This window comes from Macaca mulatta, chromosome 1 (assembly GCF_049350105.2).
Source record: "Macaca mulatta isolate MMU2019108-1 chromosome 1, T2T-MMU8v2.0, whole genome shotgun sequence".
In the NCBI taxonomy this organism is placed as follows: Eukaryota; Metazoa; Chordata; class Mammalia; order Primates; family Cercopithecidae; genus Macaca; species Macaca mulatta.
In genome coordinates, this window is record NC_133406.1 from 230,218,180 (window position 1) to 230,242,015 (window position 23,836).

The window sequence follows — 23,836 nt, forward strand, 5'->3', positions numbered from 1 at the left end:
ACACGGCAAGAAATACACCCCCTCACTTTCTCTCCAAGAGGACGAAACGGACATAACGACCTTCACACCAACTCTCCCCTTCACCGGCGCTAACAAGCTGAGCACTGTAAATCAAGGATGAAATCCCCGTGCCAGGAAGTGAAGGAGAAGCATCTCTTCCGTAAAGAGTCCAAAGATGCTTCAGAATCAGCATTTCGGGCAAGGGCTGGGAACGCAGGAAGCACTGTGCAGCCAACTGAAGGAAAAATATATATTTATTTTATATAGTAGGCCTCCTTCTTCAAAAGTTATTTATTTCACAAAACCACTCTGCTAAATAGAGGTTTCAATCTAATTGGAATTGGAATTTGCATATTGTAAATGCACCAAGGGAGAGACTGGGACACTTGTGTTCTATTCTACAGTGTACGGGTTCACCCGTGGATTTCCCAATATATACACTACAAGAATGTAAGAAAAGAGCACAGAGAACTGGCCTTTATATTTTATTTTTTCAGCCCTTCACAGAGGGTCCAGTCTGTGAAACGGGATGACGCTACCAGTATCCCCAAGGAGACAAAACCAGTGAGGCAGAGAGGAGGTTGCCCCTGGCATCGGGTTTGCCGTCAGCCGTGTGCAGCTGTTCAGTCTTGCAGGTCTGTGGCGCACCCCTGCCCACCATCCGGGGGAGGCAGGGAGTAAACCTCTATTCATCTAACCCTTAACCCTCCCCATCCCGTCTACATATCAAATTAGCCATGCTTAATTAACAGAGATGCAAATAGTCAGGGACCAAAATAAAGATTTTTGACAAGAAGCAAAAAGGGATACTTTTTTTTTTTTGAGACGGAGTCTCGCTCTGTCGCCCAGGCTGGAGTGCAGTGGCCGGATCTCAGCTCACTGCAAGCTCCGCCTCCCGGGTTCACGCCATTCTCCTGCCTCAGCCTCCCGAGTAGCTGGGACTACAGGCGCCCGCCACCTCGCCCGGCTACTTTTTTGTATTTTTTTAGTAGAGACGGGGTTTCACTGGGTTAGCCACGATGGTCTCGATCTCCTGACCTCGTGATCCGCCTGTCTTGGCCTCCCAAAGTGCTGGGATTACAGGCTTGAGCCACCGCGCCCGGCCAGGATACTTTTTTTAAGGAGAGGAGAGAGAAAAAGCACCCAAAACAAAAGGTCAACCTACAAATAACTGAGGAAATGAGAAAGAAAAGGTACAGGTCAGGACTTCCCATAAAGGTCTGAAATTTTCTGTTTGTAACTCAGGGTTCACATGGAAAAGTGACGCATGACAGAAGAACAGACATTGTTCTGGAGAAGTCAAGTCGGGACAAAGGTTCTAGAGTCCACCATTTGCCTGGGACTTACCTCCCTAGACTACATTCAAATTGGGTTTCTGCTCCCTGCTCCCCTCACTCATTTTCAAGAAAGAAATTCATTTTTTTCAAATACTGAATCCCTAAGGCCCAAAGATGTTCCCTGTTTCCTCAAAAACTAAGCATCTTCTAGTTTACAGCAACTCTTTCTGCCCCCATATACTCTGACAATGCTAGCCTCTCGGTCACAGGGTGTAACCTTCATCCAAAAAAAAAAAAAAAAAAATCACAGGTTCTGCTTCCCATTTAGAAAAAAAAAAAAAGAAGAACAAAATGGAAAGAAAGAATAAATATGAATTTGAAGGGGAAGTCTGCCAAAACCTGAACCTCCAAAATCTGGTTCAGCCACATTCTTGCCCACAACCACTACTTCTCGGTGCCTCCCTACATTTTTCAAAATGCAGCTGCACAGACCTCTTAAAATTCAGATTTCTAGCACCTATAATTACAGGCCTCTCAAGCCAGGCTCCTTTAATTAATGAACCTGACTCCTCTCTCTTCAAAGGAAATCTGCATACAGGCTGTATCAGAGGGTGAACGGACCCGATCAGTGCCTATCTGATCACTGCCTGATGCAGCCAGCACTCTGCCCCCAATAGGAGAGGGAGTTGCCACTCACCCCCACCTCCACTGCCCAGTTCAACACATCTCAATCTGGCACAAGTCATTTGTGCAGTTAAAGCCATCAAACAGTTCTTGGAACTTAAGGGAAGAGAAAGCAGCTTTTCTGGGTGTGACCAGCAAAATCTAAAGAGAATTCGATTCTCCCTGGTTCACGCGCTCCCCTGACCTCAGTTCTTCCTACTGCTGGGATGAAATGCAGAGTGCAGGCTGAAGACAGTCACTGGTCAAGGCTGGACAGGCAACAGAGGGAGCAGGCTTGGGCTCTGAAAACTGGAAAGGAAAAGAACAGAACAAACCGAGGTCTGACCGTCATCCCAAGGCTGAACTAAAACTGCAAAGAAAGGCTCTGCCACCTTAAAACAAAACAGGTGGAGAAGGGCTTGTGCGGAACGGCTGTGGCTCTCCAGCTCTAGAGAATATGAGCGCATCCCAAGGACAGCCACTGGCCTCGGGATCACTCACCAGGCTGTCCTTACCCATTCTCCAAACCACTTTCTTTCTAAACCAATACCTGACTACCAGTTTTTAAAGTACTGGTTTTCCTTCTGGCTCTTCTGGGACAGCTCTGCCTAATCTGTTTGTATCTGCTTCAGATGCCAAGTCAACCCATAGCTATTCTCCTGCAAGTAGCTAGAAGCTGGTTTATACCCATGTTAGCTGGGAGACCAGACTGTCCTCGGCCACAACAAAGACTAGAAAGGGTTGCAAACAAAGTCACAGATGCCAGCACAGCTGAGGCTTGGGTCAAATCAAGACAATCCCAGGTAACGTTTCAGGCAGGAGATTTGAGATCCTGTAAGACTCCCTGGCAATAATGAAAACAGGTTTGGTTCAGTCACTACCATCTGATAACCATTCCTCAAGGTCCCACGGCAAACCCAGTGGGTCCCACGGCAAACCCAGTGGAACATTTGCATTACTAACCAAACAGACACACTCTTCTACAAAGAGAGAAAAAGTTCTCAGAATATGTACTCAGTAACACACTTTCTGCAGTTCTTCTAGTTTCTCATCTGTGATTTGGACTATAAAATAGGTCTGGGGAACAACCAGAGAACAGCATTAGCATTAATAAATGAAAACTTCAGACACGTAGGCCTGGCTTCTTAGTTCTGCCCAGGGTATTTCATACTGCAGACGTCAAAAATTGAATTAGATCATTCGGTATTCTGCCAGAAAAGGGGTTTCCAGTGACTTTGTGCTGTTGCAAATACAATTTTGGAAGAAAGGGGAAAAAAGGTAACATCAGTCTCTCCAATGGTTAAACCCTCAAATCAAAGCAAGGTATGATCACAGACCACTGAGTCTAACTCCACGGCACCTGTCTTGTTTCCTGGCATGGCTACCTGCCATCGTTATGCCCAACACACAGAGGCTAATATAGGATATCGTGTCTGCTCTCCCATTAGATCCAGTCTTCAAATCTGTCAGCATGTCACAGCCTGGATCCCCTGACCACAGCACACAGTGCAGTTCCAGGCTGAGACACGACAGGCTGATTACAAGGAGCAACCACTTCCTTTTTCCCAAATCACAAGCAGACAAGCAGCCAGAGCTGGGTGAAGGATTTTTTACTTTGGTTTGGTTCTTCAACCAAGACATTCTCAAAGTTCATTGTTCTTTGAAGTGGAAACATTTAGTTTTCTAACAAACAATTAGAAGCACAGGAGTAGAGAACATGAAACTGAGAAGGAAGCTCAGGATATGCAAAAAGAAGAGGCTGGGAGGCAGCTGAGATCAGGAATGTCCAGGGATTCTTGGCCACATAAGCCGGCCAGGCACTCTCTTTCCAGGGTATCTCAAGGGGAAATCACCCATCGATCCTGGGACACACGAGTTCTAGGACCAATCCCTTACCTCAGAACAGCCTCGGCCTCAAATTCCTGCTTGCGCTTTAATGTTTAAATTATTAAATGCATTAATGTATTTACATTATTCAAGTCTTATGTGCATTTTTCTAAGATAATTTATGTATAAGAGTTTGAATGTCCATGACTGTTAATGTCTACAACCCTTCCTGTTCATTATTGATTCTGGAAGAAAAAGAAAAGTCAGAGTTTTAATGCCTTATTTTTAATGTATTAAGAGTCTGAATAAGTGCATTCTCTTTTTTCTTTTGTAATTTCATAATTTAAGTAGTGCATTTATTAAACTGACACAGTATGAATTGTGGTGAAGCCTGGCACAGATCCATGCTGCTGGAGAGCCCGCTGGAGGACGGAGCCCACTCTTCTGTGACCAGGCCTGGCTCTCTCTCCACACTCTCTTCCCACCTACAAAGGGGCAGGCGGCAGGGGAGTGGCAAGCATTTGCCCAAGGAGATTTTCTCCCTCCTTTTTCAAGTTATTGCCCAAATCAGCTCTCCTTGTCACCCAGGCTTTTAACAGGGACAGTTTTCTGCACACAGAAGTTCTCATCTAGATGCACTGCAGGTTATTGCCAGATCGCAATCAGCACACAATTTTCAGGAACAATAAAAATGCTAGAAGCTTGGTGTAGCAAAAACAAGCAAACTACTTTTTTAAAGGAACCTCAAAATGAGAGACAAACATCTCAAATAGACAACACCTCCAACTAAAGCAGAAAAACTTCTTTCTTTTGAAATCGTTTCCCCATCAGATAACCCCTCTTTCTACTATAGCCAGTAGAGCGACAGTGACACCCAATGGCCTATTAGTTCAATCCCAAATGAGCTTTCCCCAGTGGCTTTCCCTAGAGTTGCGTCTTAGGCCCAAAGTTCCTGTGTTAACGTGGAACCTTGAACGAAATAAGGTATTAGCTACTCACCAAGAAGATGAATCGCTAATGGACCAATTTCCTGCCAGGAAACACTGTCTATTGTTACACATGTGCACAAACGACACAGTATAGCACACCTCAATATGGCATCTTTCTGGCGGGTGACGACCACGTGCGGACACAGGCGCACACACATACACACATACAGATGCACACACATACATACAGATGCGCACACACACACAGATGCACACACACGCGTACAGATGCACAATACGTGGGCTGAGCAGCACTGTACAAATCAACCTGAACCGGGAGAAAGGATGACAGAAGTTTCTCACTGCTGTTTTAGAATGTGACTCTGCTGTTTCTAACGCCATACACACATACACACACACACACACACACACACACACACACACACACACACGCATTTTTTTTTCCTTTTTTTCTTTTTTTTTCTATTTCCTTCTTCTCTTTCTTCTTTTTTTCTTTTTTGGCTACTCATTACCATTCTTTAACTGTTACAATTTATATCAGCATATAATGTTAAATAATTACAGGGAGCGGAGCTCACTCTAGTGAGGATATAAACGCGCTGTGGGAATCTACAGATTTAAACAAATAACACTCACAGCAGGGGGTGAGCGGATGAATTAGCATTAATATCCTGCCTGGGAGATCCCAGTGCACTGGTACTGCTTAAATACAGATCTTTTCTGTAACAGTCAATATGACAGCTCCCGGCAATACGGCCCCTTTCCCTTTCCCAGTCAATATAGCAGCCAGTGAAAATAGAAACGTCCCTATAGCAATCAATATAGCAGCCAGCTAAAATAAACCCTTCCCTTTTAAGGGCTATATAATAGTCAGCTAAATGGAAGAATTGGCACCCCTGCTGGATAGCTCAGCAGAGAAGCCAAGGAATGAGCAGGCCATGAGCACCAAAAGATCCTTCTGCTCCTCAAAGAGGCCCTGCCCAGGGAAGGCGAAGATATCCTTAGGTAGAGAACCAAGAGGGAGCCTGCGAGGGATACTTGGCTCCCAGGCCCTAGGAGTAATTACCCATGTCCTAAGCAGGCTATAGGACCACCCCTCACTGCGGTTCAATTAAAACGACCAGAAACTTTAGAATCCTTGTTCAGGCTGTCAGGTGGAACGGGGAAACACACTGGTCTTTGGGGGGAACTGACAGCATGTTGATTCCAACCCCGCCACCAGCCCGTTCCTACCTTAGCCCCAGAAGCGTAGAGTATTATGTGAACAGCCCGTGGTTTTCTGATTTCTAGCATCAGGGATAGCAGCTATGTTAGAATCAGACAACCAGCCAGGTGGGTGACAAACAGCATTCTATGTGCAATCCTACCCCAGTGTATATACAGAACTCACTTTCAAAACTCACAGCCATCAATTTGTTAACTATTGTGAAAACACGCTATTTTCTCCCACTCACATCATAGAAAACACTCTCCCACTCTCCTTCATTGGAGGCATACAGGAAAAAATTTTATTCTAATATAAGTCAAAGAATGGCTCACCATGAAGGCCAAAATAGACCAAAGTCCTTTTAAAAAGAAGGAAAAGGGCCAGGCGCGGTGGCCCACGCCTGTAATCCCAGCACTTTTGGAGGCCAAGGTGGGGGGATCACGAGGTCACAAGATTGAGACCATCCCAGCTAACACAATGAAACCTCATCTCTACCAAAAATATAAAAAATTAGCCGGGTGTGGTGGCTCGTGCCTGTAGTCCCAGCTACTCAGGAGGCTGAAGTAGAAGAATTGCTTGAACCCAGGAGGCGGAGGTTGCAGTGAGCCGAGATCACGCCACTGCACTCCAGACTGGCGACAGAGCAAGACTCCACTATTAAGAAAAAAAAAAAAAAGAAGGAAAAGAACAGGGAGCATTTCATTTAAAAACGATCCTATGCATCTGAATATATTGTTCTTTTTCATTATAACTAGCTACTTCTAAAATTAGTTCAGTTGGATTTAAGGATTTGACAAATGTGGAATATAACCACTGACACCAGTGCAGGTTTCCAACCAACACCCCTGAAGTTAATGCTGGGATTCTGCTATGCTTCAAAGCAGGTGAACATCAGGGATCCACCCCACCTTCATTAAAATTCCACAATCTGTCTGCCATCCTCTGGGTGAATCCACAGAAGTCCCTGTTTCCCTGGCCAGGTGTTTCAACACCCAGTGATGCTCATGTCATCAATTAGGTGACTTAGTCAAGTACCACAGTGTCGGGTATCAGAAAAAAAAAATCCGGAAAGTCCTGGTCTGACAGCTCTAGTCCTTAAATATTTAGACTCAGGCCGGGTGCGGTGGCTCACGCCTGTAATCCCAGCACTTTGGGAGGCCGAGGCGGGCGGTCACGAGGTCAGGAGATTGAGACCATCCTGGCTAACACAGTGAAATCCCGTCTCTACTAAGAATACAAAAAATTAGCCGGGCGTGGTGGCGGGCGCCTGCAGTCCCAGCTACTCCAGAGGCTGAGGCAGGAGAATGGTGTGAACCCGGGAGGCAGAATTTGCAGTGAGCCAAGATCACGCCACTGCACTCCAGACTGGGCGACAGAGCGAGACTCCGTCTCAAAAAAAAAAAAAAAAAAAAATTTAGACTCAACACCCCACCTAAGCCATAAGACTGAGCAGAAATTCTAGTATGTAACACCTCAGGAGAGAAACAGGTTAACATGGTCAAGCCTCTCTTCTGGCAATACATATGTTGATGAGGTCCCGCAGTCCACAGAAGACTTGGAAGTCAAAGAGGTCACAGGGCCCGGAGACCACAGAAGTCAGAGGTCCCATGGGCCACAGAGGTGAGCGATCCCACAGGCCACAGAATTCAGAGGTCCTGGGTTCCACGGAAGTCACAGCCCCACAGTCCATGGAAGTCAGAGGCCCCACAATCCACAGAAGTCATCAATTCTACGGTCCACAGAAGTCAGGGTCCAGAGTCCACAGAAGTCAGGGGCCAGACTCCACAGAAGTCAGAGTCCAGAGTCCACAGAAGTCATAAATTCTACAGTCCACAGAAGTCAGGGTCCAGAGTCCACAGATGTCAGGGTCCAGAGTCCACAGAAGTCAGGGTCCAGACTCCACAGAAGTCAGAGTCCAGAGCCCACAGATATCAGGGTCCAGAGTCCACAGAACTCAGGGTCCAGACTCCACAGAAGTCAGAGTCCAGAGCCCACAGATGTCAAGGTCCAGAGTCCACAGAGGTCAGGGTCCAGAGCCCACAGATGTCAGGGTCCAGAGTCCACAGATGTCAGGGGTCCCTCAGTCTCTAGAAGTTATAGGTCCTACAGTTCATGGCAGACTTTCCTAGGAAAATTTAAACTTTGATGTGCATGGCCATTTCCATTTCTAAACCACACACAAAAATCTGAGGGGAGACACTCTCAATCAGATAGCATTAAAGCTGGAAAGAACGCACCATGATGTTAGCAAAAACCACTTCAACTACTCATGCCATCACAGTCATCAAAGAGGGGAGGCAGGAAGGAAGGGAGGGACAGACGAAGAGAGAGTAATGAAAGAGAAAATAACTCTGAAAAGAAAGGGGAAAATAGAAATATAAAAGATTAGAGAAAACAGAGGAGATAACAAAATAAAAAAGACAAAAACCTCACTTTGGCGTTTCTAGTTTAAAGCTTTCAGGGCATTTTATGAAACGACAGTTGCAATAAAACAAATAGAATGGTGAGTCATCTGGGTTCCAACTTCTGAGTCAAAAGGGCTGTTTCTCGACAAAGCAGGGCCCCGCTGCCTGCACGTTTAACGATGCCTATCGGTGCACACAGCTACAGAACAGGATGTGGGGAGAACGAGGAGGTGGGAGTGAGCACTGTCTCTACTGGTCCCAGTGTCATTGCAAATAAAGACTGTCAAGACTTAAACCATAATAATGGAAAGGCTATAAAGGTCTCAGTTATAATGTTTCCTCTGATGTTCCCTTTCATAAAATGCCCTCTTTATGTTGCCTACGTAGCAGTCATCCACCGAACGTCGGCATATGTGTGCCCCAGTGGGAATGTTGCACCCTAAGTTCCTAGCAGGACGCCAGGCAGCAACTGTGCAATCCAACTCCTTGGCTCATCATCTCCATCGCACATAAGTGAGCACACACACTCACTCATTCCACAAATATGTATGAGTGCCTATTTTCTGCCGGGAGCTGAGCAATACGGTATATGCCCATCCCATACAGGGCTTAGCAAAGTGCCTAGGTGCCAAATACGCAGGAAACACATGCAAAATGTATACGGCCATACAACACAGGGACTCCTTTCCTACTCTGGCATCTAAAAGTCTTACACAAGTGCCTGGGAGCCTAGCAGGAAATGGGACTTTTCCTCCTCCATGCCAGAGCAAAGTACATAAGCTGGAACACGAATCAGATAACTGCTCAAAAAGGGGGCTTAATAGGATGCCCACAAAGACTTGCTTTTACTTGGACACAGCAGACAAAAATGTACAGAAACCTGATGTTTCAACGGAATTATTTATCTGCAGCCTGCCATCTAACCATTCTAGGCACCAGGGAACCTCAAAGGAAAATAGAAACAAAACCTCTGCAAATTAATACTTTGTAGACATGCCAAGGAGGCATGAACTAAGACAGACACCAGCAGCACATGGAGGGATGAAATGAGGCTGAAACCTGTAAACCAGGGAGCCGTGTGATGCAATTAGAGAAGCCAAAGTCCAAAATTAGGAAAGGACCGATCTAGTCAAGCCCAACTTGGTGGCAGGTAGAGAATGATAACTCACATTTCTAGGTGTGTAGCCTGCGCCAACCACAAACCATCCCTGGGCTGCCTTCCCTGCTGATCTGTAATTGGTGGGTCAGTGATGGAGCTACCAATTATCTTGAGGCCCCCTGTATTTAGTTCACAGACAAAGGGAAGCGGGAGAGACCAGTTAGTAATGAGTAAGTAATGGCCACGAAAACACATTGTATTATACAGAGCTGCTTCAGCAGGAAAAGCCATTTGGAAAATAAAGCGTAAAAGAATAAAATAAGCTGGAGAAACTCAATTTTCTCCTCCCTTCCTCCCAAAGCCACACTTAGGATAAAATGAGGTTTGTGCGGGTTAATCCTTAAGAGGTAAGAAAAAAATGATTAAATACATTAAAAAAATCAATTGTACATTAAACCAAATCCAGGAACTGCAAAAACAAACACTGCGGCGTTGCTCCAGCCGGTATTAGCTCTGCCAGTCTGGTCGGTAGGGGATACCCCCACCTGAGGGAGCCCGCTGAGGTCACAGAAGACAAGCAGAGAGGAAGGGGAGAGAACCAGAGCTGGGGAGCGGGGTGGGACCACAGATCTGGGTTTCACTGGAACTAAAGTTATTTCTAGATATTATAAAGGAAGAAATAAAATGCCTTATAAATGGGGCTCCGGGGACCGGGCTGAATTCTTCAAAAATCCAATAGAAATAATAATAATGAGAATGGTTTGATAAACACAAATTATAAACCACCTTACTGTCAAATGATGCGCCACCATTTCTCGTTATTTCTTCTGTTTATTAACAAATTCTATTAACTGCCATTTTTCAGACAACAGAGAGAGCTGGAGAGGTGAGGTTAAGAGGCATGCCTTTGCCAGGCGAGGTGGCTCACGGCTGTAATCCCAGAACTTTAGGAGGCTGAGGCAGGCAGATCACGAGGTCAGGAGATTGAGACCATCCTGGCTGACATGGTGAAACCCCATCTCTACTAACAACAACAACAAAAACAAAAAACAAAAAAATTAGCCGGGCGTGGTGGTGGGCGCCTGTAGTCCCAGTTACTCGGGAGGCTGAGGCAGGAGAATGGCGTGAACCCGGGAGACGGAGCTTGCAGTGAGCCAAGATCGCGCCACTGCACTCCAGCCTGGGCGACAGAGCGAGACTCCGTCTCAAAAAAAAAAAAAGAAAAGAGGCATAAAGAGGCATGCCTTTGTCTTTCAGGAATGCCACTCTCTGCAATGGAGCTGGATGGAAACTCCTACCCTCCCCTGGTGCCCTGGGATCTTCAGATGAAAGCCTGAAAGAATGCAAAGCCACAGGAAAGTGGCCCTAGGTCACCCGCTCCTCCCTCAGTGGAGTCAAGGCTGAGAATTCTTAGCTAATCCTAAATAAACCTCACATGGCTGAAATGCCGTGGCCAATTTGCTTCCCTATGTGGACTGCAACCATCTGGTTCTGCCTGCAACCAGCCTTTCTCCTCCTGGGCACCTGCCTCAGCCACACATCTGGAAGATCTGGCAGGCAGGAGCATTCAGGGCACAGTAGGAGGTGCACTTCTGGGAGGGGAGGGAGCTGGGACTCACTCTGACAAGGCACAAGTTGCCCATATGTCAGTCTGGGGCCCCCAAGTCTAAAAAACATCCAAGGCAGGGCGCGGCGGCTCACGCCTGTAACCCCAGCACTTTGGGAGGCCGAGGCGGGCGGATCATGAGGTCAGGAGATCGAGACCATCCTGGCTAACATGGTGAAATCCTGGTCTCTACTAAAAATACAAAAAAAAATTGGCTGGGCGTGGTGGCGGGCGCCTGTAGTCCCAGCTACTCAGGAGGCTGAGGCAGGAGAATGGCAGGAGTCGGGGAGGCGGAGCTTGCAGTGAGCCGAGATCGCGCCACTGCACTCCAGCCTGGGTGACAGAGCAAGACTCCGTCTCAAAAACAAAACAAAACAAAAACTGGCACATCTGAAATGTTCCCCTTCATGTGTTTCTGAAATAAGTCATCTAGAATCGAAGAGAAACCTCTGTAAGACTGGTTTGGATAGGGGGAGGGTGTGGGGTTGGGGGGAAGTGCTGACAGGAAGAACAGGTAATCAACCATATGACACTGGTGTTCCCAACAGAATTAAAGACACGTGCCCATGGGGGAGAGTTTCAAAATCTCTAAACATATTTGAGTGGGTTATCAATGTCTAGCTCTTGACAACAAGTAAGATCTGACAGAAAGATTTTACTCTCTTAAAGACATTTCTATTCTCTTATCTTCAAAGCAGGTGAACTTTGCTGCCTTAACTCCGACAATGAGGGATTTGTGGATGTTGATAGAAACACAGATAAAGGATTTACCTGAGGGGGCAGAGAAAGTAGAAATAAAAGATCCTGGATATTGTGTTTTCTTTACTTATGTGGATTCCGGTGACTCCCTGGAGACCTGCAGGCACCACTTCAAGAGCTGGAGTCCAGAGCAAACTGCTCAATTGTCCAACCTTCTCTCTGCCAGCAGGAGACAGAACAACAAGCGGCTGCTGCCCCCTAGAAGCTACCAGGGACATGGCATCTTGCTATACAGACATCAGATGAAAAGATCCTATTATCTCCTCTCCATTCCATAACCTGTCATTAGTGAGGTACATGCGTGCAGACGCCTCCTCTGAGCACAAGGAGGCACACATCACCTGTGATAAATTAATAGGCGCCTTTTCAACAGCTAAGATGCACACAAAAGACTCCAACCATGGAGAGCACACTAAGGCAGCAGCCTCAGAGAGGAGGTACAGAATCACCAGGCAGCACTGAGCATCGGCTGCAGCTGCGTCTGTGCAGCGGGCGCCCCGCACACATGCTAGTGTGCCTGACAGCGCGGTCCACACCGCACCCATACCTGCTCTCCTCGTCTGCACAGGTTCAGCAGCATGGACAATGGCTTTCAATCCCAGTCCTGCCACTTCTTAGCTGTAGGAACCTGAATGCTCTGGACTCAGTTTCCTCACTGCAAAATGAGTAATTCTCACAAATTTGTTGAAATCAAACAAAGTAACCAAAATAAAGACACCAACAGCGAAGCCAGAATATTACAGAGTAGAAGCCCTCCTGGCCTATGTAATCGGATAGTAATTGTTCAGTTATCAAAAAATCAGTTAAAGCAGGGCATCGTTAAAAATGGAACCTGTTCTACATACCTAAAACATTTTCTATTAACTGAAAACCTATAAACATTCAGTCATGGCTGATCTTTTGATGTAACGCCAAGCCCTTTGCTTTGAGTGTGGGCCCACAGACTGAAGTTCCCAGATGTCTTTCTTGCATAAACCATACCCATTACACAGCCTCCACAATTTCTAAAGCAAAGTGAGAACTTCAAGACATCAGTAAAGCAATCAAAGTACAGAACCCTTCTAGATGTTTATGGTCTTCCTCTAATGTTTAACTGTCATCTCGCTCACACCTAATTTGACAGCAGTGTTTTTAGCAAGTCACATTTAGCAAAGCATTTAACTTAGTTTTCATAAAACCCTCTTTTCACATTTCTCTTTATAGAACACATCATAGCCGGGCGTGGTGGCTCACACCTGTAATCCCAGCACTTTGGAAGGCCGAGGCTGGCGGATCACCTGTGGTCGCGAGTTCGAGACCAGCCTGACCAACATGGAGAAACCCCGTCTCTACTAAAAATACAAAAAATTAGCCAGGCATGGTGGCGCATGCCTGTAATCCCAGCTACTCAGGAGGCTGAGACAGGAGAATCACTTGAACGTGGGAGGCAGAGGTTGCGGTAAATGAGATCATGCCACTGCGCTCCAGCCTGGGCAGCAACAAGAGCAAAACTCCATCTCAAAAACAAAAAAAGAGAACACATTATATTTGCAGAACCCTCTCTTCACACTCTTAGTTCACCTGTTTACATCATATTTAATACAGGTACACAGGTGTAGGGACAAACTAGCTCTCGGGGTACAGACAAGTGTGGGAGAGACTGGCTGAGGAGCTGCCTCGTTCAGAGCACCAAGAGCCTGGTGAGTATGTTCCATGGGGCCCAAACAGCAAGCTGGTCAGACAGGGATGCCAAATGCAAGCTCCTGACACATTTTTTAAAATATGTTCTTATTGATACCCCTGCTTCATTTCACAAAAGATTCGAAATGACTCGCAAAGTACACATAAGCCTGTAATCCCAGCACTTTGGGAGGCTGAGGTGGGCAGATCCCTTGAGGCCAGGAGTTCAAGACCAGCCTGGCCAACATGGCAAAATCCTGTCTTTACTAAAAATACAAAAATTAGCTGGGCATGGTGGCACACACCTGTGATCCCAGCTACTCAGGAGGCTGAGGCACAAGAATCACTTGAACCCGGGAGGCGGAGGTTGTAGTGAACCATGATCGTGCCACTGCACTCCGCCTGGGCAACAGAGCGAGATTCTGTCTCAAAAAAAAAAAAAAAAATACACACAAGCTGGGCCCGGTGGCTCACACCTGTAATCTTGGCACTTTGGGAGGCTAAAGAGAAGGTTCACTTGAGCCCAGGAGTTTGAGACCAGCCTGGCCAACACAGTGGGACTTGTCTCTATAAAAAATTTAAATAAAACTTAAATAAAACAAAAGTAAACATTTCAAAGTACACACAAGACGACGAGACACAACAAAGGAAAAGAATAGTAAAGGGGGGAAAAAAGACTTTGTTTTGTTTTTGAGACAGGTCTCGCTCTGTCACCCAGACTCACCGTAATCACGATCTCCTGGGTTGACACAATCCTCCTGCCTCAGCCTCCAGAGTAGCTGGGACTACAGGCTGGAGCCACCATGCCCCACTAATTTTTGTATTTTTTATAGAGATGGCACCTTGTCACGTTGCCCAGGCTGACCTCAAAACTCCTGGGCTCAAGCAATCATCCTGCCTCAGCCTCCCAAGATGCTGGGATTACAGGTGTGAGCCACCATACCTAGCCTAAAAGATGTTTAATACCTGTTCTTTATTCTCCTTCTCCATCAAAATCCACTATCGGTAAATGCTAGCTAAATGAAACCATTTATAGAAATAATCAGGCCAGATATGGTGGCTCACACCTGTAATTCCAACACTTTGGGAGGGAGGCCAAGGTGGACAAATCACTTGAGGTCAGGAGTTTTGAGACCAGCCTGGCCAACATGGCGAAACCCTGTCTCTGCTAAAAATATAAAAACGTAGCTGGGTGTGGTAGCGCACACCTGTAATCTCAGCTACTGAGGCTGAGGCAGGAGAATAGCTTGACCCTGGGAGGCGGAGGTTGCAGTGGACCAAGATGGCGCCACTGCACTCCAGCCTGGCTGACAGAGTGAAACAAGAAGAGGGGAGGGGAGGGGAGGAGAGGAGAGGAAAAGGCAAGAAAGAAAAGAAAGAAGGAAAGGAGAGGAGAGGAGAGGAGAGGAGAGGAGAGGAGAGGAGAGGAGAGGAGAGGAGAGGAGAGGAGAGGAGAGGAGAGGAGAGGAATCGATCAACTTGTATGCTTGATTGCCAGCAACTCCTTGCTACCATAAGGCTGGAAAAAGTGGCCCTGGTCCTAAAGACCCACTTGCCATGGGCCTGGCTGGGTCAACACAGAGAGAAAGGCCTCTTGGCAGACACAGCGGGGTAAAGGGAATGATCGCTGACCCAGAGCACTGCCCCACACACTCTGCACACAAACAGGAGAGCTGTGCCCCCAGGGTCACTGTGAAGGCAAGAGGTCACAAAAGTGGCAGCATGTCTTCTTCTTGACAGGGGTAATTTATCCAGACTCCTGCTCCACTGGGGGCTATGAGTTAGTTCCTCTCTGCCTCTGACTGTCAAGGAGTGCCCCTGGATAGATTTACTTCAAGAATCACTCAGTGTCGGCCCCATCTCTAGACTGTTCAGACAAACTCATAATGGCAGAGAGAAGATTTGTGGAGCAACAAGCATAAATCTCGGTTATAACTACAAACCATAAAAGAAAGGAGAGCTGGGAGGGAAGAAGGAAGGGCGGTGAATATGTCCTTCTCCAAAGCACCACTTTATCTTCCTGCGGTTTCTCACAGCGCAGAAGTGGGACTAACTACAAGATCATATTTTTCAAGCCAAAAATCAGTCTGCACGGTTTGACAATGAGCTAAAATATTTTAAATTACAATTATCCTGGAAAATGGGCCAAGCACAGTGGCTCACACCTGTAATCCCAGCACCTTGGGAGGCCGAGGCGGGTGGATCACTTGAGGCCAAGAGTTCGAGACCAGCCTGGCTAATGTGGCAAAACCCCATCCCTACTAAAAATAAAAAAATTAGCTGGGCATGGTGGTGGGCACCTGTAATCCCAGCTACTCAAGAGGCTTAGGCAGGAGAATCACTTGAACCCCGGAGGCAGAGGTTGCAGTGAGCTGAGATGGCGCCACTGCACTCCAGCCTGGGTGACAGAACAAGACTCTGTCTCAAAAAAGAAAAGAGAAGAAAAAAGAGACAAGATTCTCCTGGAACATGCAGGGTACTTGGTTATCTTAACCAGCACAACAGTCAATGGTTTTCAAACTGGGGGCTTTTAGATTTATCCTGAGTCTGCCCCCATGGAACACCTATGCTTTAGATCACACTGAAAAAAACACTTTTACATGAAAATTCTTTGAAACTGATGACTGATCTTAATCAAAAGAAAAACATTTTAACAGCATTCCCCTGCCCAAATAAAAGTTTTGCAGATCACATCTTCAGCAACGGTAGGGCGTGTAAAGGAGCACTAAGATTATACCTCTAGGAGAAAAGGGAGGAAACGGAACTTTTTATTTTGAAAGAATGATGCTAGGAATAAGATCAAAGACTTAATTCCAAGTCGGGTGTGGTGGCTCACACCTGTAATCCCAGCACTTTGGGAGACTGAGGCGGGGGGATCACTCGAGCCCAGGAATTCGAGACCAGCCTGGGCAACATAGTGAGACCTCGTCTCTACACAATTTTTTTAATTAAAAAATTAGCTGGGCACGGTGGCATGCACTGGTGGTAGTCCCAGCTACTTGGGAGGCTGAGGTGGGAGGATCACCTGAGCCCAAGAGGTGGGGGGCTGCAGTGAGCAATGATTGTGCCACTGCACTCCAGCCTGAGTGACAGAGCAAGACCCTGTCATGAGCAACACCCTGTCATAAAAGAAAGGAAAGGGGAGGGGAGGGGAGGGAAACTGAATTTCCCCAATCACTGAGTAGCTCTGATAAAAGGCACCTGAGTGCTCAGTTCCTCAGTTCCCACATCCTCAAAATAAGGACACTGCCCACTTATCCAAGAGTCGGGGCCCCTGATTACAGGAACAGCAGCAAATATAAAGCATTACTATAAAAGCCAGGAACCTAAAGTATAAACAAAGCTGAATAACTTCTTCAAATTCCATTTATTTAATTATTACTCCTAAGAGTTTCGATTCATCTAATAATCATTTGTAAAAGGGCACCTTAAAACTGGAAAGCAACCTCTTCATTTACCTGAAAGAGGAAACAATTTAAAGGGCACCACCTAGTCTATGCAAGAAACCTGCTGTCTGTGATAGGAAGGAGAGGAAAAAGAGGCAATAATTTCAAAATCAGTTAGTGGCCTAGAGACCATAACCACCCAGAAACGGAATGAGGCTGTGCTCAAGTTCATCCCTTTCAGCATCCAGCTCTTACCAGCTTTCTTCAGCAGATCTGGCAGAGGAGGTGGGAATCACAGGCACCCTCCCAACTAGCAGTCAGTGTACACGGACACTAGTGTTAGAAACGTTTTCTTCACTGACACCTTTATATTGTTGATGAGAGAGGAGTGAGGAAAGACGCTAGCCAACACTTTTTCCTCTCTGAAAAGTGCCTAAATCCCAGGCCCAGGATGCTGGATCTGATCATGCTGACAATGTTACCTTCAGTGAAGTGCACCGTGAGCCCATCCATGGTTTATATTTTATTTTAGTCCCCAAGTTTCTCTGCAGCAGTTGTGAGGGGCACCCTGATGAATATGTTGCTAGTAATGGTTTAAGCACCAGAACTTTTGTAGATGATTTACTGTTTGGGCAGGGGGAGTGGGTTTTGAGACAGGGTCTTGCTCTGTTGCCACACTGGAGTGCAGTGGTACGATCACAGCTCACTGTAGCCTCAACCCACTGGGCTTAAGGAATCCTCCCACCTCAGCCTCCCAAGGACTACAGGCACTCACCACCATATCTGGCTAAATGTTGCTGAAGCTGGTCTCAAACCCCGGAACTCAAGCAATCCTCTCGCCTCTTCCTTCCAAAGTGCAAGGACTACAGGCGTGAGCCACCACACTCAGCCAATGATTTGCTTTTTAAAAATAAATTAATAGAGCGGATTTTGAATTATCCCTATAACATCACCCCCAATCGCTTGCATCCCGACAGACGTTCCTGAGCAGGAAAAAGAGGTGGAGGTGACAACTAGTTTCAGCAAACCTAACTCTGCACAGAAATCAACCACTACAGACTTTTTAAATAATTACGTTTAATACTTCAAAATTAGGTTTGTCATATTTATATTTTCCTGGAAAATGACAAGTTCCTGAAATCCCTGAATGGCTGGTTCATTACCCATGTGCTTATACAACACTTTCGGCTGGGCGCGGTGGCTCCCGCCTGTAATCCTAGGACTTTGGGAGGCCGAGGCAGGTGGATCATGAGGTCAGGAGATCAAGACCATCCTGGCTAACACGGTGAAACCCCGTCTCTACTAAAAATACAAAAAATTAGCCGGGCGTGGTGGCGGGCGCCTGTAGTCCCAGCTACTCAGGAGGCTGAGGCAGGAGAATGGCGTGAACCCAGGACGCGGAGCTTGCAGTGAGCTGAGACCGCGCCATTGCACTCCAGGCTGGGCAACTGAGCAAAACTCTGTCTCAGGAAAAAAAAAAAAAAAAACACTTTCATGAATACAGTATCAAAATCAATTTTTTTTCCCCACAAAATGCTTAAATGTTATAAAATACATATGTATTGTCATAGACATGCATATACACATACATACATGCATACATGAGTGCACACAAAGAAACGTATTGAGCATGTTAATGTCATTCTTCAGAAATGTTTTGGTGGGGCCAGGTGTGGTGGCTCATGCCTGTAATCCCAGCACTTTGGGAGGCCAAGGCAGGAGGATCACCTGAGTCCAGAAGTTCGAGACCAACCTGGCCAACATGGCGAAACCCCGTCTCTACTAAAAATACAAAAATTAGCTGGCCGTGGTGGTGCACGCCTGTAGTACCAGGTACTCAGGAGACTAAGGCAAGAGAATCGCTTGAACTCGGGAGGCAGAGGTTGCAGTGAACAGAGACTACACCACTGCACTCCAGCCTGGGTGACAGAGCGAGACACCATCTCAAAAAAAGAAATGTTTTGGTGGGAAAAAAAATGAGAACCACTTATCCACAGTGAACCTGCTGACAAGTACACCAAAGTATTCTAACCATAAAAGTCACAAAAGATACAAATACTGAGGAGACTGTGCCAGGAATACATGTTAGAGGTCTTTGGCAGACAGGCAAACAAGCAACTGGCTGTAGCTGTTCTTTTTGCTTTTTTTTTTTTTTTTTTTTTGAGACAGAGTCTGGCTCTGTCGCCCAGTCTGGAGTACAGTAGTGCAATCTCGGTTCACTGCAACCTCCGCCACTTGAGTAGCTGGGATTACAGGTACCCGCCACTACACCCAGCTAATTTTTTTTTTTTTTTTTTAGTAGAGACGGGGTTTTGCCATGTTGGCCAGGCTAGTCTCGAACTCCTGACCTCAGGTGATCCACCCGCCTTGGCCTCCCAAAGTGCTGGGATTACAGGCGTGAGCCACCGTGCCTTGACAATTCTTAAAAACATCACAGTATTGGCTCCCTGAATCCATCAAAATACACCTTCTGATTACCAGCCTCTGGTTAATTGGCTTGAAAACCAAAGAGAAAATCTTGGGTGTCCCAAGGGTAAGGTGGATGAATTTCCCCAGGACTGAGATCAAATACATGATGTAGAACGCCCTGGACAAGGTTCCATCTGAGCCTCAGGAAGAAACCTGAGGGTACTTTGGCACTTGGAGAGCAAAACTACTGAGACGCAACCTAGATCTGCAACTGCAGAGCGTCTTTATTTTGAAGAATTCAGCATACTAAAAAATAGTAATCCTAGAAAGAGGTGATAAAGTAGAAATTGCTGTCATCAGTTATTAAAAAAACTGCAGTTTGGGGCCGGGTACGGTGGCTCACACCTGTAATCCCAGCACTCTAGGAGTCCAAGGTGGGCAGGTTACGAGGTCAGGAGATCAAGACCATCCTGGCCAACATGGTGAAACCCTGTCTTTACTAAAAATACAAAAATTAGCTGGGCATGGTGGCGCGTACCTGTAATCCTAGCTACTCAGGAGGCTGAGGCAGGAGAATCGTTTGAACCCGGGAGGCGGAGGATGCAGTGAGCCGAGATCACACCACTGCACTCCAGCCTGGTGACAGAGCTAGACTCCGTCTCAAAGAAAAAAAAAATTGTACTTTGGGATTATTTTGGTGGAGAGATGCAGGAAAGAGGACAGAAAGAAAAAACTAAAAGAACCTACACCTAAAAGTTAAAGCAAGAGACGATGGCCAAGGACTCATCCATTAGAGAGAACTTGGTGTCAAAGAGCAAAAAGCTAAAATTCTAGTTTAGCCAAAACTCATAAGCCCGGTGTAAAGTAGATGAGCTATAGTATTGTTGAACACTGAGAAGCTGAGTTGAAACAAGTGAGCAGATGTGTAAATCAAACCTTATTTACTGCTTGCTTCGAATAACCAAAAATCATATGACTAAGTGGAAACCTCAAAAGTTTACTTAACCCAAGTTTCAGTATCCAAGCAAGATGGGAACTGAATTACCCCATGCAGACAATTGTCCGCTCATTCTAAAATACCTATAGACCAGGCAGGGATTTGGTTCTGCCAGGACAGCACAAGGAGCCGGATCCAGAGACTCTGTGTGGGCCTGAGGACAGGCACACAACTGTGGCTAGAAAACCGGGGTCTGCGGGAAATTCACAGGTTTTCACAGGTCTGGGGGAAGCTGGAGGTCAGTACTCTGGAGGCCTGTCCGAACTCCTTGCCTCAGCAGGCAAAGCTCAGTGAAGAGAATATAAAGAGAAAAAAGTAACCGGCCATTTTAACTTTGGCAGAGTTTTGTCAACAGCAGAGAATTTCAACTTGGAGTTTGCAGAATTTCTCAAGACTGGTCTGTTCACCAGTCTCCAGCCCTAATGACATTATGATATTAGAGAGCAACTACTCCTCTGAGATGGTCAATGTTGCTGGGTTGGTTTGATTTGGAGGCCAGGATTAGGGCAGGATTTAACGGGCAAGAAAAGGAAACACGCAGCGTCACTACTTTGCTAGAATCAAGGCCAGGATTTGGCTATAAACACGAATGTGTCGTTTAGAGACTACAAGATTACACTTCTCACCACAAAATCTCAAAACAGCTTTTATGATTCAGAGAGGACAGAACTGAAAATCAAGTCTTCTTTGCCTAGCAAATAAAACAATCATGCACATATTGACTACATCACAACGTCACCTGCACCGCACTGACTACTAAAGAGAACTTCTTCTGTCGTAATTTACTTTTATTTTCATTCTTTGTTGTTGTTGTTGTTGTAGAGACAGAGTCTTGCTCTGTTGCCCAGGCTGGAGAGAGTGGCATGATCATAGCTCACTGCAGCCTCGAACTCCTGAGCTCAAGCGATCCTCTGGCTTCTGCCTCCTGAGCAGCTGAGAGTATAGGCCTGAGCCACCAAGCCCAGCTAATGTTAAAATTTGTAATAGAGATGGGAGCTCTCTATTTAGTGCAGGCTGGTCTCAAACTCCCGGCCTCAAGTGATCCCCTGACCTTGGCCTCCCAAAGTGCTGGGATTATAGGCATGAGCCACTGCACCCGGCCAGTAACTTACTTTTTTAATAAGGGGAAAAATTATTTCAAAGTGATCATCTTGTCTGAGACAAAGAATAAGATTGTTTGCCTTTAGTGTAGAGACCAGGCAACTTCCATTAAGGAATTCTATGAAAAATATGCATTCAGTTAAAAACAAAAAGAATATATACTTCCTGAAGCTTAAAGGAAAAAATAATAATAATAAAAACAAAAACAAAACAACTTAGCAGTGTGTTCCCCCAACACTGAAATATCCCATCCCTCAAGGCCTGGCTTCAAGTTTCACAAAAGCCATCCTTAAGTGCCCCCTCGCCCTCCGCAGAGCTCTTCCTTCTCTGAATAACTGGGGGCTCTCTCCTATACCCAATCAGGCAGCTCTGCACCAAATGATACACAATGTTGTGCTATTTGCTAAAATTACATACAGTCGTGTGCAGTTTGCTAATTATTTCACGTGTATAAATGCCTTTTCTTCCCCAAGTAAAATACATGAATTACTCGAGAACAAGGTTTAGTTTTATTCCTCAATTGTCTGTTCCCTATCCTCAGGCCTGAGCTGAGCTAAGCTGAGCATGCAGGAGACAGCGAACACACATGGCCTGAGAAAGCGCCCTCCCTGTGGAAGGGCTGAGTGCTGTGTGTTTTCATGAACCACCACACTGAGCTGTGGGGCTTTCTGTGCAAGGGGGCTGCCCATCCCGTGTCCCCGTCCTGCCACACGAGTCCTCAGCGGGCTCCTCTGCCTGACACCCTCCCAACACCACTCCCAGGAGAAAGAAGTAGTTCACACAAGACCACGCAACTCGGCTGGTGCCCCCGTTTAATCAGGCTGCTGCAAATGCTTGGCCAAAAGCAATAAGGGCATGACTGAGAGACTGTGGGAGTTTAATATAAAAAAATTAATAAACAAAAAAGGGAGGGAAGGAGAAAGGGTCTACCTTTTAATAGGGCCCTAATTACCCAACTCATAGGATCAGCCCAAATGAGATGGGAGTTTATTTCGGGGTTTTTTTAATTATTTTTTTTATATATATATAAATTGCTGCTATGTGTTTTCTTTCCTCTGAGCAATTATGCAGCAAGTACGTAAAGAGGAGAAAAAATATTAATTAAATATAAGGTAATTGTGGAGTTGGCCTGGAGAGAATGAGTCTGAACTCTGGACGATCACAGGCTACTAGGGTTTGAAGACTGCTCAGGGCCTCCCAGAAAAGAAAGAAATAAAAATACAACCAACCAATAAGCAGATGCACAGTGTAGCAGGAAGAAAAGGGCACAGAAACAGCAGCAGAGCAAGGGGTCTGCAGGGCTCCAAACACCAGAAATCAGTGAGCTGGCCAACTGCTCAGGGCTCCCAAAGAGCTTGTCGAATCAAGCCCCAAAAGATGGACTGGCCAGTCTTCCTGTGATCAGTTAAATGGGTACATCAAAATTGGAAAAGAGAGAGGAAGGAGAGGACTGCCACAGCCTATGGTGTTCAATCTGTACTTCAGTCGCAAACCACCACAACTTCAGCCTGAGGGGCACTGAGGCAGGCCCCAGGGAAGCCAGTAGACGTCCTGAGACACTGGTAAGGCAGGGCCTCCTTGGCTTTCCCACCACCATGACCTCAAGGAAGGATCTGGGCAATATCAAAAGAGTGAAACGAGGCCACCGTGGGAGTGCTGGGATATAAACCTATAACTGGTGACATAACAGCAGGTGACACGAATGACAACACTGCTCCCCTGAAACAGTCCCGGCAGTGCTTGTATCACCTCGGCCTTTCTACAGACAGCTCAACTGGATCCAACTCGCCCTGAGCCTGGGAAAGCCTTCGTACACGCTGGAATTCAGACGTGTTCATACCCGCTAAGGCCCTCACGTCATCTCCTCCCATGACTGCCAGATGGGGAGTGAAGCAAAGCAGGTGAAACCACAGGCCCTGTTGAAACAAAGCCTTGGCAGTACAGCCCTATGCCTGCTATCACTACGCAGGAAGGAAAGCTCTGAAAAGTTAAACCTGGAGCTGGCTCTGCCATCAAACTTATCTGGTTTGTACAGAACCAGTCTTACTACTCAGCCAAGAGGATTTACAGCAGGCCCTGAAAAGCAAAAACGAATGAAAATGGGGTGGGCAGCCAGGGACTCTGGCCACCAAATGAAAAGCACATGGGAGAGAAAATTACCTGTAGTGCTTAGTAGGCCTCTTCCCTATCTATGGTGTAAGAAGACAGTGTTGCCGGGCGCGGTGGCTCACGCCTGTAATCCCAGCACTTTGGGAGGCCGAGGCGGGCGGATCACAAGGTCAGGAGATCGAGACCACGGTGAAACCCCGTCTCTACTAAAAATACAAAAAATTAGCCGGGCGCGGTTGTGGGCGCCTGTAGTCCCAGCTACTCGGGAGGCTGAGGCAGGAGAATGGCATGAACCCGGGAGGCGGAGCTTGCAGTGAGCCGAGATCGCGCCACTGCACTCCAGCCTGGGTGACAGAGCGAGACTCCGTCTCAAAAAAAAAAA

General features: G+C 46.5%; 1 protein-coding gene across 12 annotated transcripts in view; it reads right to left on the reverse strand.

The window, feature by feature from the left end:
* PEX14 (peroxisomal biogenesis factor 14) overlaps positions 1-23,836 on the reverse strand; it is a 157,251-nt gene that overhangs the window by 112,943 nt on the left and 20,472 nt on the right. For 2 of the 12 annotated variants that reach the window (XM_077974575.1, XM_077974581.1), the window contains exon 3: positions 9,499-9,607. The exons of 7 other annotated variants lie outside the window; for them this stretch is intronic. The gene's annotated coding sequence lies outside the window, so the exon portion shown is untranslated. Of the gene's footprint in view, positions 1-9,498; positions 9,608-11,805; positions 11,953-23,505; positions 23,661-23,836 lie in introns of all 12 variants that reach the window. 3 more of the 12 variants (XM_077974561.1, XM_077974578.1, XM_077974587.1) reach the window with 3 other exon arrangements.